The sequence below is a fragment of the Podarcis cretensis genome, assembly GCF_951804945.1.
Source record: "Podarcis cretensis genome assembly, chromosome: 6".
Classification (NCBI taxonomy): Eukaryota; Metazoa; Chordata; class Lepidosauria; order Squamata; family Lacertidae; genus Podarcis; species Podarcis cretensis.
The window spans coordinates 54926727-54940612 of record NC_137175.1 but is presented as its reverse complement, the minus strand read 5'-3'; the positions used below and the strand labels follow the sequence as shown (position 1 = coordinate 54940612).

The 13886-nt window shown below is 45.7% G+C and overlaps 1 protein-coding gene across 2 annotated transcripts in view; it reads left to right on the top strand.

Annotated features, from left to right (window-relative positions):
- MOB3C (MOB kinase activator 3C) overlaps positions 1-13886 on the top strand; it is a 32233-nt gene that overhangs the window by 477 nt on the left and 17870 nt on the right. The window contains exon 1 of one of the 2 annotated variants that reach the window (XM_079980559.1): positions 5560-5971. The exons of the other annotated variant lie outside the window; for it this stretch is intronic. The gene's annotated coding sequence lies outside the window, so the exon portion shown is untranslated. Of the gene's footprint in view, positions 1-5559; positions 5972-13886 lie in introns of those variants that run through there. 2 annotated transcript variants of the gene reach the window in all.

The following is a 13886-nucleotide window of genomic DNA, read 5'->3' as shown; positions in this document are numbered from 1 at the left end:
CCACTGTACAGATTTGGCACGAACCGGGGTGGGGGGTGGAATGGCAAACTCGCTACAGGTACATGGGGCCTCTGACTAGAGCGAGAGGGCAGGGAGATATGAAACCAGATCTTTCCTCTTTGTTTTCATTCACCGACTGCCTTAAGCCAGTGGGATTTTCCTCTGCTTTTGCTGCTTCAGGTTCTCTTTGTAGAGGATGTATGTTTTTGCTACATGGTTGTAAGAAAAGCCTTGCACAAAACTTGTATGCACCATGGGAAATGAGGGCATTATTATTATTATTATTATTATTATTATTATTATTATTATTATTTTACTGCAGTACAAGGGTTTGGAAATCACAGAGCAGGAGATATCCATGTAATTTTCATGCCTGCCGGAGTGCACATTTTGCACACAGATTCTCCAAGAGGAACACTTGACGGGATTCCCCATGCAGAAAAAGTATCATGCAGGAAGTGATCCTGTGCATGTTTACTCTGAAGTCAGCAGCGTTGTGTTTTCATGGGACTTATTGCAGCTTTATCAGTGGGACTTTATTCCTAGCAAATATGCATAGGATTGCTCCAGATTATGGCAGTTCTCTCTTCTTGACTATTGCATGTTTAGCTATGTTAAATGTGTACAAATGTAACCTGTCCACCTGATCTGTGCTGGAGTAGTGTGTTTGGTTGTGGAAGCCACATTTTAAGAAAGGTTTGGACAAACTAGAGAGGATTTAGAGGAGGGTGTAGTCTGGGAACTGAATCCTGAGGACCAATGGAAAAAGCTGGGTATGTTTAGCTTGAAGAAAGTTTAAGGGGAGACGTGATAGGTAAAGGTAAAGGTACCCCTGCCCGTACGGGCCAGTCTTGACAGACTCTGGGGTTGTGCGCCCATCTCACTTAAGAGGCCAGGGGCCAGCGCTGTCCTGAGACACTTCCGGGTCACGTGGCCAGCGTGACATCGCTGCTCTGGCGAGCCAGAGCCGCACACGGAAACGCCGTTTACCTTCCCGCTGGTAAGCGGTCCCTATTTATCTACTTGCACCCGGAGGTGCTTTCGAACTGCTAGGTTGGCAGGCGCTGGGACCGAGCAGCGGGAGCGCACCCCGCCGCAGGGATTCGAACCGCCGACCTTTTGATCGGCAAGCCCTAGGCGCTGAGGCTTTAACCCACATAGCTGTCTTCAAATATCTGAAGGCTTCCATGCAAGAATTCAAGCATTTCTATTTCTCCCGTTGCTCTCCAAAATTATTGTTAGTAGAGGTTTCAGATTTATTTGCGCTTTTGGTTGTGGTTCCCAGTATCCTTTTCAGTATCAAGGGCATTCTTCATGTAAACACCGGATCTAAGTCACTCTTCCTCACCATGTGTTGCTTGTGGTTTTTCAAAGTACATGATTTTCAAAGAAATATCAAAATCTTATCAGGCTTCCTTTCAAGCTAGTCACAAAGCAAGACTGCTTTTGTACCCTTTGCAGTGTTTTCAGGCCAAACATTGGGGTGTTGGGTTCAGACAGGACATTGAGTTCTGATACAAATAAACAGCATGTTACGAATACAGCTGTTGTTTCTGCCTGACTGCACTGGAGATAAAGTCAAGCTAAGTATACAAACAAGAAAAAAGAATTCATTCAGGCGGGGGGGGGGGGTACAGCCATATTTCTGTTGATTAGATTTATCTGTACATCCAATTGCGCCTCCTGGCCTCATTTTTGCTACAAACGCAAATGAGGTGTGTGGAAATTTCTTGCCTTTGGCAAGAAAAAGCAAGCAATAAAAATAAAAAAATAAAAAGGAAAGGAAGACTCCAAGGCCATCTCCCTGGGGAAACCACTACCAAAAGACTTAGTAAGAATGCAAAGTAAAGCCCACCTCCCACTAAAATGGCCAGCCTGGGTCCCAATGGTTGGGTGGCAATATGATTAGGTCAGTCAGCGCTGGGCTCTTCTGAGCTCCTGGGGACCTTGGCCAGTGCATGAGTTGACTGGCTGCTTTCAATAGGCCTGATTTGCATCTCTTAATGGACTCAAAAGACAAAACAAGTTAGGTATGAAGATGAGGACTGAGCGTGCTCTGTTGAGGGGGAGTGGAATAGAGTGTCCTGGAAGAGGGCACGCCTGGATGGCTAGAAACAAGAACAGGAGCAACCCACAGAGCAATGTTTTGTTGCAGGTCCCATTTGTAATCCACAATACCTAAGTGTGTAGAGAAACCCTACGGCAGAAATTAGGGCTACACTCTCTCTGCAGTCTTCATGGCTCAGAGCAGAATCAGGCATGCTTAGGGTCAAACCACACATTCCATTGGAGTTCTGGGATTGGAACTCCTGACGGGTGGAGGATTTGGTATAAGGCTCAGGTATGGAGACAAGGATAGGGCTTTCCTTTCCTCTGCACCAGAGCCCCAGTCTAAATCCTCCATCACTCCCTGTCCTATTCAGCTGATTTTTTATAGGGGCAGGCGGTGAATGCATTTGGGAGTAGTTTAAGTCAAGGAATTTGTCGTTTGGCACTGAAAGGCACACAGGTGTTGCTTAGCTAAAGATGCTTCCAGGCTGCCGCTCTTTCGTAAGTGAGATCCGGTTAAAAAAAGGTAAAGGTACCCCTGCCCGTACGGGCCAGTCGTGTCTGACTCTAGGGTTGCACGCCCATCTCACTTAAGAGGCCGGGGGCCAGCGCTGTCCAGAGACACTTCCGGGTCACGTGGCCAGCGTGACGAAGCTGCTCTGGCAAGCCTGCACCAGCGCAGCACACGGAAACGCTGTTTACCTTCCCGCTATAAAGCGGTACCTATTTATCTACTTGCACTTAAGGGTGCTTTTGAACTGCTAGGTGGGCAGGAGCTGGGACCGAACGACAGGAGCTCACCCCACCGCGGGGATTCGAACCACCGACCATACGATCGGCAAGTCCTAGGCACTGAGGTTTTACCCACAGTGCCACCCGCGTCCCCTGAGATCCAGTTACATCCCTGTAAATTCAGGTTGTGCAGTTAAAGTGGACTTGGAGCTCTTGCACAATAAAACCTCCAAACAACAAAAGCAAAACAAAACCAGACTTTTGACAGTAAGGACAGTGATGGAGAAAGGCCTTGGAAATTAGGAGATAACAATTGCCCAGTCCAATGCCATAGCACCTCTCTGCAAACAAATAATATAGCAATTCAGAATGAATTCTCGGCAAACAGCTAACACTGTATAAACTTTGTGCAAACTCTTCAGGATAAATGCTCAATGAGTAGAATGCCTGGGAGTGACTGCAAGGCTCTTTCCTTTGCTTTCTGGTAGCATGTTCTGCAACACAATGTGTGCTGCAGTGTGATCACTCCATACATGGCATGGGTTGTGGCATGCATTATGATAAAGAGGGGTGGACCAGCTCCATCCTCATTCACACATACAAGTCCCTGGTGCCGCAGTCCTTTCAAGCTGGACACACCTAATGAAAGACAGCTCAAAGGTTGTTTTTAGAGGAATACTAGTTGCAAGTCTCTGGTGTGTCTTATTTTCACACATACACACGCAACCTCATTTTGTGTAGAATGTGCATTTGATTTTTTGACTTTTTGTTCCATATGGAGGAAAGGGCTGTAGCAGAGTTGTAGGACACCTGCTTTGGATGCAGAATGCCCCAGCTTCAGTCTTTGACACTTCCAAGACAAACTAGGATTCACTCCCGTGTGAAGTGAGGAGCAGCCAACGCTCTGTGTCGCCCAGTGATGGGGAACCTGAATCCCTCTGGGCTCTATCTCCTTCCACCGCCAGCCAACATGACCAATGGGATGATGGGAGTTGTAGTCCAACAACAGTATAGTTCAGCATTGTCAGTTGCAGCATTTGGCACTTTAAAAATTAAATTAAATTTTAAATTAAAAGCAAGCAAGTGGAGACATGATAGAAGTGTATAAAATTATGCACAGTGTGGATAAAGTGGGTGGGGGAACATTTTTCTCCTCTTATAACACTAGAACCCATGGACATCCAATGAAATGGAATGTTGGAGCATTCAGGACTGAGAAACCACTGAGCTTCTTGGGCTTGCCGATCAGAAGGTCAGCAGTTCAAATCCTGCGATGGGTGAGCTCCAGTTGCTCTGTCCCAGCTCCTGCCAACTTAGCAGTTCGAAAGCACACCAATGCAAGAAAATAAATAGGTACTGCTGCGGCGAAAGGTAAACAGCATTTCCATGTACTCTGGCTTCCGTCATGGTGTTCTGTTGTGCCAGAAGCAGTTTAGTCATGTTGGCCATATGACCTGGAAAGCTGTCTGTGGACAAACCCCGGCTCCCTCGGCCTATTACTGGACTTAACAATCTAGGGGTCATTTACCTTTACCTTTACCTTCTTCACACAGAGCAGACTTAAACTGTGGAACTTGCTTCCAATGATGGCCACCAACTTAGTAAAGGTAAAGGGACCCCTGACCATTAGGTCCAGTTGTGGCCGACTCTGGGGTTGCGGTGCTCATCTCGCTTTATTAGCTGAGGGAACCGGCATACAGCTTCCGGGTCATGTGGTCAGCATGACTAAGCCGCTTCTGGCGAACCAGAGCAGTGCACGGAAATGCCGTTTACCTTCCACTTTGATGTGCTTTTGAACTGCTAGGTTGGCAGGAGCAGGGACTGAGCAACGGGAGCTCACCCCGTCGTCACTGGGATTCGAACCGCCGACCTTCTGATTGGCAAGCCCTAGGCTCTGTGGTTTAACCCACAGCGCCACCCGCGTCCCTGGCCACCAACTTAGATGCCTTTAAAAGAGGATTAGACAAATTCATGGATAAGGCTATCTGTGGCTACTAGACATAATGGCTGTGCTCTTCCTCCATGGTTAGAGGTGGCATACTTCAGAATACCAGTTGTATGACTACTGTACACAGCAGCACCTTTATATATTTAAACTATATGAGCGTGCACAGAAGCATCACAAGGGAGAATCAAAGTCACTTTTATATGTGACAAATTCATTCATATCCTCAATCCTTCACTCTGTTATCGGTAGGACTCTGTGTCCAAAGTCCTATGGACTCTGAATCCAGTGTGCTCCTGCTACTCCTTTGGTAAGTGGTGTACACATACTGTTAGCTGTAATTCATATCTCTTCTGTTGTGAAATACTGCATTTCCTCCAAAACCAGTTGTAGTTCAAATTGAGAAAAGAGTGACTTAGCTGCATTTTAAATGCCTGCACATCCAGTGAGCTCAGCACATGCCTTTTGCCAACTCCTCCAGATTATTCTCTCCCCCCAACCCCGCCTTGCAAGGAATGCTCTTGTCTCCTGAGATGGCAGAAAAATTTGGACTGGGGTCATTTATTTGCTTTCTTTGGCTGCCAGATAACACTGGCTATTTTTCAAGTGTCCAGGGAAGGCTAAATTCATTCTCTTGGGCTGGCACTTGTGAAGAGCAGGAGGAGTCGGGGCAGAAACCTGAATTACGTTGCGGCGTCTTCCCACCCCCACCCCCAATCTTTTGCTACGGGGAATTTTCATGGGACCTAAAACTCTCGTTTAATCGGGAGCCAAGAAGGGGGGGGGGAGAGAGAGAGAGAAAGAAGAAGAAAAAGGAGAAAGAGAAAGAGAAAGAAAGGATAAGGGGGGGGGGGGAGAAAATGGAGAAAATTAAAAAGAAAGAAAAAGAAAAGAAAAAGTTTTGATTGCACTCAGAGAGAGAGAGAGCGAGTAGCAGCCCCCACTCCCGGAGTGAGTTAGGGAGGCGTAGCCCGGGAGGCTGAAAGAAAGGGTTGGCACGCTGCTGCTTGCAAGGACAGCTGTACTCTTCTATGGACACCGTCAGGATGTGACATCACTATCGCGGAGAGAGAAAAAGCCCCGAAGTTTCTTTAATGAAAACTCCTCCAGCCAAGGTTCCTTGCGTGGGATCCTTCACTGCAGCGCTCTTGGTAAGCCGCGGGCACTTTTAAGGAGGGCGGCAGGGATCCTTCTCCTTGGCTCCAGAGGGAGCAACTTTTCTTCGGCTCGGCTGCGCAGGAGGCGGTGAGTATCTCTCCCTCCCCCTCTGCCCCGTTTCACAAAGAAGTTTGATCGGAGCGTGGCAAATCTCCAGGCCAAGCCTCTCTCTTGGAACCTTTCGCAGCCCTGGAGTTTCTGAACTTTTCAACCCCGGTGAGTGGGGGAAATGGCTCGAGAAAGGCGTTTGCAAATATTTGCAAGAGTGGCGCGCGGCTGCCGGAGGAGCTGGTTGCTGGCGAGAGAAACAAATGGGAGCAGAGCGGTTTTCTGGAAAACATCCAGGAGCGAGTTTGTCAGCGCTATTCCGGACTGGGGGCGGGCGGGCTGGGGGGCGCTTGTTGGCGCTGGAGGCCTGCCAGTTGCCGCTTGGCAACGGCACCAAGGAAACGGGAGAGCGCAGTGCCCGACTATCCTGGTAGATAGACGGGCTGAATCAGCGCGTAATGGTGTGGACTGAGAACTGGTGCCTCTGTGTTTGAAGCAGAGAATAGGCTGGCTGAGATGGCACGCTGTGTCTGTGTGCCCCCTGGATTTATAATTTCCTAATCGCCAGTCACTATTCTCAAGGTTTTCTTTTAATTATTTTATTTCATGGAATTTATGCAGGCAACTCTCAACCAGTGGCGTAGCGTGGGTTGTCAGCACCCGGGGCAAGGCAAGTAATTTGCGCCCCCTAACCCATGGATTTGCGCCCCCTAACCCGTGGATTTGCGCCCCCTAACCCTAACCCCCAGATGTTGCGCCCCGTGCGGCCGCCCCCCCTGCACCCCCCACGCTACGCCACTGCTCTCAACTTATGCCAGGGTTACTTTCCAGAGATAGCGCATAAAACCAAAATCGTGTATAGTCAAAACACATTAGGTAGGTGGGATTGCCAAAGCCCCCCCCCCCCATGTCTGTCCTCTTTGCCACCATATATTTATCCAAGGGCATGAAGCTGAACGCACACAAGTTTAATGTGTGCAAGTTGCAAGTTATCTGTACACTGCTTGATTTCAAAACAAAACTAAAAAAGTTAATATAATAAAATTATCAGTAAGGAAAAGTAACTGCAATAATTTAAGACTTTAGAAAAGTTAACAGTAAGAAAATTATTTTCTAAACAACCGGTAGGCTTGGCTAAACAAAAATGTTTAGACAAGAACAAGAATTCAGCAAAAACAAAAATGTTTAGACAAAAACAAGAATTCAGCAAAGACACCTGCCTGATATGAATAGTGTTGTTGCTGCCCCACTAAAATATCAAGTTCTTACAAATTCAGAATTGGTATTATGTGGCCCCTGTAACACTGCCAGTTCAGGCTTCAGGGATGTCATGAATTTGCTGAAGTGTTGCAGCAGACACTTCAAATGGTCTTCCCTAACCTGGTGCCAACCGGATGTTTCACACTACAGTTCCCATCAGCCCCAGTCAGCATGGCCAATAATCAGGGGTGGCAAGTGTAGTCCAACAACATCTTGAGGGCATCAGGTTGGGCAAAGCAAAGGTAGGCCACACCTGGGAGGGGAGGTGCGTTGTCCGTGCCTTTGTTCACTTCTTCCCTGGTCCCCATAATTGTGAGGCTGGTGAAGGTGGCAAAAATCTATCCTAGCAAAGGTTCTTCTACCTTTCGCTGACCTACTGCTCCTGTATGCCAGGGCTCAATCCCTGAATCTTTTTTGTATACCGTGGCTAAGACCTACCATAACAGTGCCTCTGGTCATGTGCAGAATTTCTTACTATTGAGGAATCAGAGCCCGCTGTTGGCATCTGTCTGTTTTCAGAAAAAATAGAGTGCAGCTTTGGGGCTCAAGTCAACCCTCTGGAGAATCACAGTGCCTGCGGTAGCTGCAAAGGCCAGTAACTCACAACTGCTGCCTCCTGTGTTGTTTTTGCTGAGTTACTAGCACCGAAGTGACCTGTTTAGGGTGCAAGCCTGGGCAGTGTGCATGGAGGTCATGGGCTGCCTGGATGAGAAGACCCCCCCCCCCAGCCTCACTGATGTGGTCCATAGGAAAGCAGTGCAATACTTTTGACATCAGCTTGGCGGAAGGAAGTGTACAAGACACCATCCAACTGTTTTAGAACTGTTACACTGGGGGGGGGGGACTTCAGTGCCACCCCCCTTATCATTTTCCTGCTGATAACCCAAAGCGGCTATTTGCTTGTTAGGGAAAGCACACATGAAACCAAGTTTTCCCAGGACAGCTGATTGTGAACAGCTCCGCGTTAGTTCCAGTGTCACAACCATCTGGGAACCAAATCCAAACATGAAGGCCACAACAAAGGTGTTTTCAACACTCTCTGTCCATTTGCTGTGGGGCTCTCTCGCAGCTTTGCTCTTTGCCATGAATAACTGCATTTTCCTGCAGTTCCTTTTTCAAGACTTCCTGTCAGGCAAGTAGACTAGCCTATACTCTGCAATCTCTCTATGTCTCTGTTTTTCTCCCTCCCTCCCTCCCTCCCTCCCTCCCTCCCTCCCTCCACACACACACACACACACACACACACACACACCAGCCAATGACCTCTTTTTACAGCCATTTCCTTGGAATCAAACTCTGGAATTTTCCATAATATTTAGATAGCTGAAAAGGTAGTCTCTGGAAAGCAAATACTTGTGAGTGAGTTTTACATCATGAATAGTTCTGAACTGCCCTGTGATCTTCAGGTGAAGAGCAGTATACAAAATTAATTAGTAAGAGTTCAGGGGAACACTTGGAATCCCTCAATCCTCTGCTACATCCTCATTTGTCAATATTTATATCGAAGATTTGCTAAATATTCAGCGTTAATATATTTTATTTCTGTATAGAATAGTCAGTTTCAACATTTGAGAGCCATTGGCAATTGATATTTAAATAGCAGAATAGTTAACGCGTAGTCGTATTAAATAGCTGATGTTAATACAGTATCTGAGAACTTTTTGGAGCTTGGTATTCCACAGATCTCGTTTGATCTTTGGAACTGGACAGTATTTGATCAGTATTTGATATTATGCTCTTAGGACTTGATATTTGTCTTCTGGAATCTTTCATGCCTTGGACCTTTACTGCTAAAGGCATTAATCTTCCAACAAGCCTTCTAAAATCTATATCCCAGTTGAATTTGAATTGATTTTGTGTGTGTGCTGTTGCTTCCAACTGTTTTTATATTTACAATTTAAAAAATTTGTCTAATACTGAGTAGGACTTTTGGCCTATCTAGCTTAGTATTGCTGACACTGGCTGGCAGTGGCTCTCCAGGGTTTCAGACTAAGAGTCTTTCCCAACTTTACCTGGAGATGCCAGGGATTGAACCTGGGACCTTTGGCATGCAAAGCAGACGTTTTATCACTGAGCTATGGACCTTCTCCTAGCCTTGCCATTCCTGATTACACAGAAGGCCTGTTCTTCTTAAGGGAGCAGTTACCAAGTGATAAGCTTTTATAATTTGACATGCCTTTTCTCTATTCATGGGAACAGAATTAATGTGAGAAGAAAACCATTGCAGCTCACTTGTATTAGCAGTTTTTTACTCAGTCCAATTGGATGGAAGTTGGTGTATGATAAAAGATGGCTGTGTGAATTCTGCCCTTAATCTGCTTGCCCGGAATCTAGAAAAATCCACCTAAATGCTCCCATGTCAGCCAGATGTTTATGGAAGGGAGAGCTGCACATAAGGCTTGTGAACTAGATAAAGTGCACACCTCAGCAAATATCTGTAAAAGAGATGGATGTGCAGTGCAATGACCATGAACAATGTGCTGCTATCTGCCTGGCAGATAAAGTGAAGGCAGAGCCAGTTTCTCAACAGCAGCTTGCCATAGGCATTGGGGGCATTTTCTTCAGTCTGCATGCAAATATTAAAATACTTGATAAAGTCAAGGATAAGGTCAGGAGATGGGAATCACCCGTCAGATTAGCAGTCTATCATTTCCCCAGTAGCTTGTGCTGAAAGTAGCCCAAACTTAATGTCTCAACTTGTTTTACTACAGACTAACTGCAGTGCCCCAAACAGGTTTCAAATTGTTTTTACACCATACTGTATTGGTATACTCGTTTTTTGCTGCCTGCTCCCATCCTGCTATGGGGTTCAAGTACAAGGCAAATCCTAACGATTAAAATGGATGCACAGGTATGCATGGGCCTTGACTATACCAACTCTGTATATCATTACAATGAGTAGTCTGATATGATTACATCCTATTAATCACTATTCTTGCTTCATCAGATGGCAAAGATGAATTCAAGTTCCCCAGTATTTTATATTTTTGGATGTCTAGAATTGTTGGAAACAATCAGGTATTGCTTAAATGCATACTCATATTGAAATTTTATTAACATTAATCAATTGCTATTATACCAAGTAACACCTTTTTTGTGTGTGTTGGGGTAGCAAATGAAGCAATTGGTGTTTCAATGTCAAGGAGATGGGGGCTGTCAAAGCATGGTCCAGCTTTACTGATTGACAACCTTCTTTACTGACCTTGTGAATTCAGACTTGCTGGGAGCAACATGGTTTGTCCACCTCTGTGATATGGAAGCCAAGTGATAGGTCTTTAGGTCCTACAGGCTGGCTGTAGAACAGAACCATGCCACAAGGCCCACAACTGGGCACTATCCAGCCCAGAGTCAGCCCTGTCTGGAATCTCCAGATAGCAAACAACAACAATAAAAAACACCTTCTCTAAAACCCTTGAGAGACACTGCCAGTCCGTGCAGACCAGGGTTACGCAATGTGGTACCCTCCAGAGGTTGTTGCTGTACAACTTCCTTCAGCCCCAGGAGAGATGATGGGTGTTCTAGTCGAACAACATCTAGAAGTTGTCTGTTTCTGATTGAGACAATCCTGAGCTAGATGGAAGAATCGTCTGACTGGCTGTGTTCTGAAGTACTGTGATGAATAGTGAAATGTGATGAATAGTGAAATGTGATGAGCGTGCCTAATTTTATCTGGGTCTGCCATTCTAAGACAGCACTCCTAGTCACATTTACCAGGAAGTAAGCTCCACTGAAGGCTGAACGACTTACTTACGGCTACTCATTCAAAGAGTTAATCTACTTCTACTTTCTGTAGAGTTTGGAATGTTACGGTGATGACTGGAAAGGGGATTGAGAGTGCGCATCTGAGAAATTACAAGGGAAGTGGACAGTTAACATGGAAGAGGTGGCCCTGGGCATGGAGGTTTCGGAGAGGAAGGGGAAGTGAATCACAGGCATCTGTGGCTCTCCGTCTGCAGTGCAGCTATGGAGATGAGTGTCCTGCTAGCCAGAGGCTCAGTTCTGAGACAACTACTGAGTCTGCCTCTTCCTGCTCTCTGATCATGGCTCTTGACAGCCAAGGCCCTGGTTTCACTTCTAGCTTCAGCTGCAAGGCACAGTTCATCTGAAATTGGGTTGGGGGCAGGGTTAAAAATTCAGATATATAAGCTAAGCACCAAATGGCTCTTTAAGGAGGTTCTCCACCCCCATCATTCTACCTGGACATGGAGGTCCAGCTCCGAGGGCCTTCTGGCGGTTCCCTCACTGCGAGAAGCCAAGTTACAGGGAACCAGGCAGAGGGTCTTCTTGGTAGTGGCACCCACCCAGTGGAACGCCCTCCCACTAGATGTCAAAGTGAACAACAACTACCAGATTTTTAGAAGACATCTGAAGGCAACCCTGTTTAGGGAAGCTTTTAATGTTTGATGGACTACTGTATTTTAATATTTTGTTGGAAGCCGCCCAGAGTGGCTGGGGAAACCCAGCCAAATGGGTGGGGTATAAATAATAAATTATTATATTATAATAATAATATTAGACCAGAGTTACAGTTGCCAAAATGGAATGCCTCGTTGCCATTTTGGGGGCAGATGGCTTGAAAGTCATATTTTTCAATACAACTTTTTGGTTACTGAAGTTCATTCTGATTGTGCAGATAAAATACAGGGGATAAATTCTACAGGATGTGTTGCTAGTGTGCAAAAACAGTCAAGATCCAATGATCCCCAGGCATACACCTCCAGATGGTGGAGCCATCAGGGGCCATCCTGGTACCCAGGCATCTTCACTTGGTTGCAAGTGGCTGATAACCAGGTGCAAAATTCGCCTGGCGAATTTCGAACGCTGTTTGGAGGCCACATTTGGGCAGCATGAAAGGCAATGGAGTTCAGCTACCTTGTGTCGACTGTAATGGCTTGGAATTTTAGGGGATGTGAGATGTATCCATACGAGAAATGCCTCTCTTTGGCCCTCTGAACTCTCCTCAGGCCACAGCCCTATGCCTTCTTGGAAAATGTTATTGAGCTCTGATAATGCTTCTTGCCTGCCTGGATGGAGAAATGTATGGTGTATGGAGCTGGCGCACAACTCTAAGATTTACAGGAGTGCTAAGGCCCAGTCAGAGAATCTTAAAGTGTATGGGCTATATGTAACCATGGTACCTCTGTTTACTGTGGTTGCTGGTCTCAGAACAAGAAAGAACACAATCAAGCAAGCTATCTTCGCTTTGAACTGTATTGACTCAGTTGGTGGAGAGTCAGTGTGGAAGGGAACAATATTTGTTGCACTCAGACCCCACCACAGAATAGCAAGACAGACGGCAATGGCTCTTTACACAGCAACTCATGATTCAAAAGCATGCTGGTACCTTTAACAATAAAGTTGAGTTCATGTAACTGGATTTGTCCCCAGTGGGGTTAATAACAGCTTTGAAAGCACAGAAGGGGTTAAGCACTCCCAGGGCCATTGTTCTGGTCAATACCAGAGCCTCCAATGGATGCTTTAAAGTTTCTGTTTTAGAAAACAACCACCTCCACACATCTCGCATCTGTTCTGGCCCTCAGCATGAAGGATTGCAGAGATTGTTACAAAGTGGGAAGGAAATAAATTGTGTGATTCAGTCTTCAGATGTTGGGGTTTTCAAAGTGCTCAGCTGGCTGCATTGTCCACCCCACATGAGAATATATTTTTATTCTTAAATTCATTCTCATTATCTGGCAGCTGCAGAAAAGATCAAAGGAGAAATTTCCAAGTGACATTTTTTTTAAAAAAGGCTAGTATTGTATAGTAGTAAGTGCTTAATGAATGCACCAAAATGACACATTTAGGGTACAAATATAGATCTGAGACACTTGAAGGGCTTCAGGATCTGCCAGAAACCCCACTGTGCTGGCAGAACACAAGATATCCCATGGTCATTTTTACATTTTTCTTCTTTGTATTTTCTGGTTTTGTATTTCCCGCCTCTCATACTGAGAACACATTGGATACAGTGGCTATTATCACACCATAGTAGGGCACATCTAAGAGCATAAGAATAGCTGGCTGGATCAGACCAGATCCTGTATCCACAGTGGCCAATCAAATTCCTTTGGGAAGCCTACAAGCAGGGCATGAACACAGCAGGACCTAAGTATAGGATTTCTCTGTCCAAGTTCCATTAAATTTGTGTCTTTCTGAAAACATATGTTGTTCTGTGCATGTGCATAATATACACTTTGAGGCTCTAGTGGCATTTTAATGAGGGAGTAGAGGCTTAACTCGAGTCAGTTGAGAATTTAGAGTAAAGATATTGCTGCTTTTTTGGGGAAACAGTAAATCAATGTGGAGATTTTGGGAGTATAAAGATTTGGTGCTGGCATCATGATTATCAGCTTCCAAAGCAAAACATTTCAGGTTTGGTAGTCATAGTGTTATATGACAGGACCAAAATGCCATCCAGCACTTGGCTGGCTGGGAAGCAAACCTGAAAAGGCAGGGCCGAGAGGACAAGCTCATTTTGTCTTGCAGCTCTTTGGCAGAGACTCAAGAAGCTGTAGACTGTGTCCAGGATCACCCTTTCTACCTCATTCTGTTTTGAAGTAGCATATAGGAGTGCAAGTTAAGTTAATTTTAGACTCTGGACTTAAATATCTGGAGGGTCACAGTTTCCCTACCCTTAATGTAAGAACAGTGTCGTGTGTGAAGCACCACTAAGGCTTATGAAACCTTTGCATTC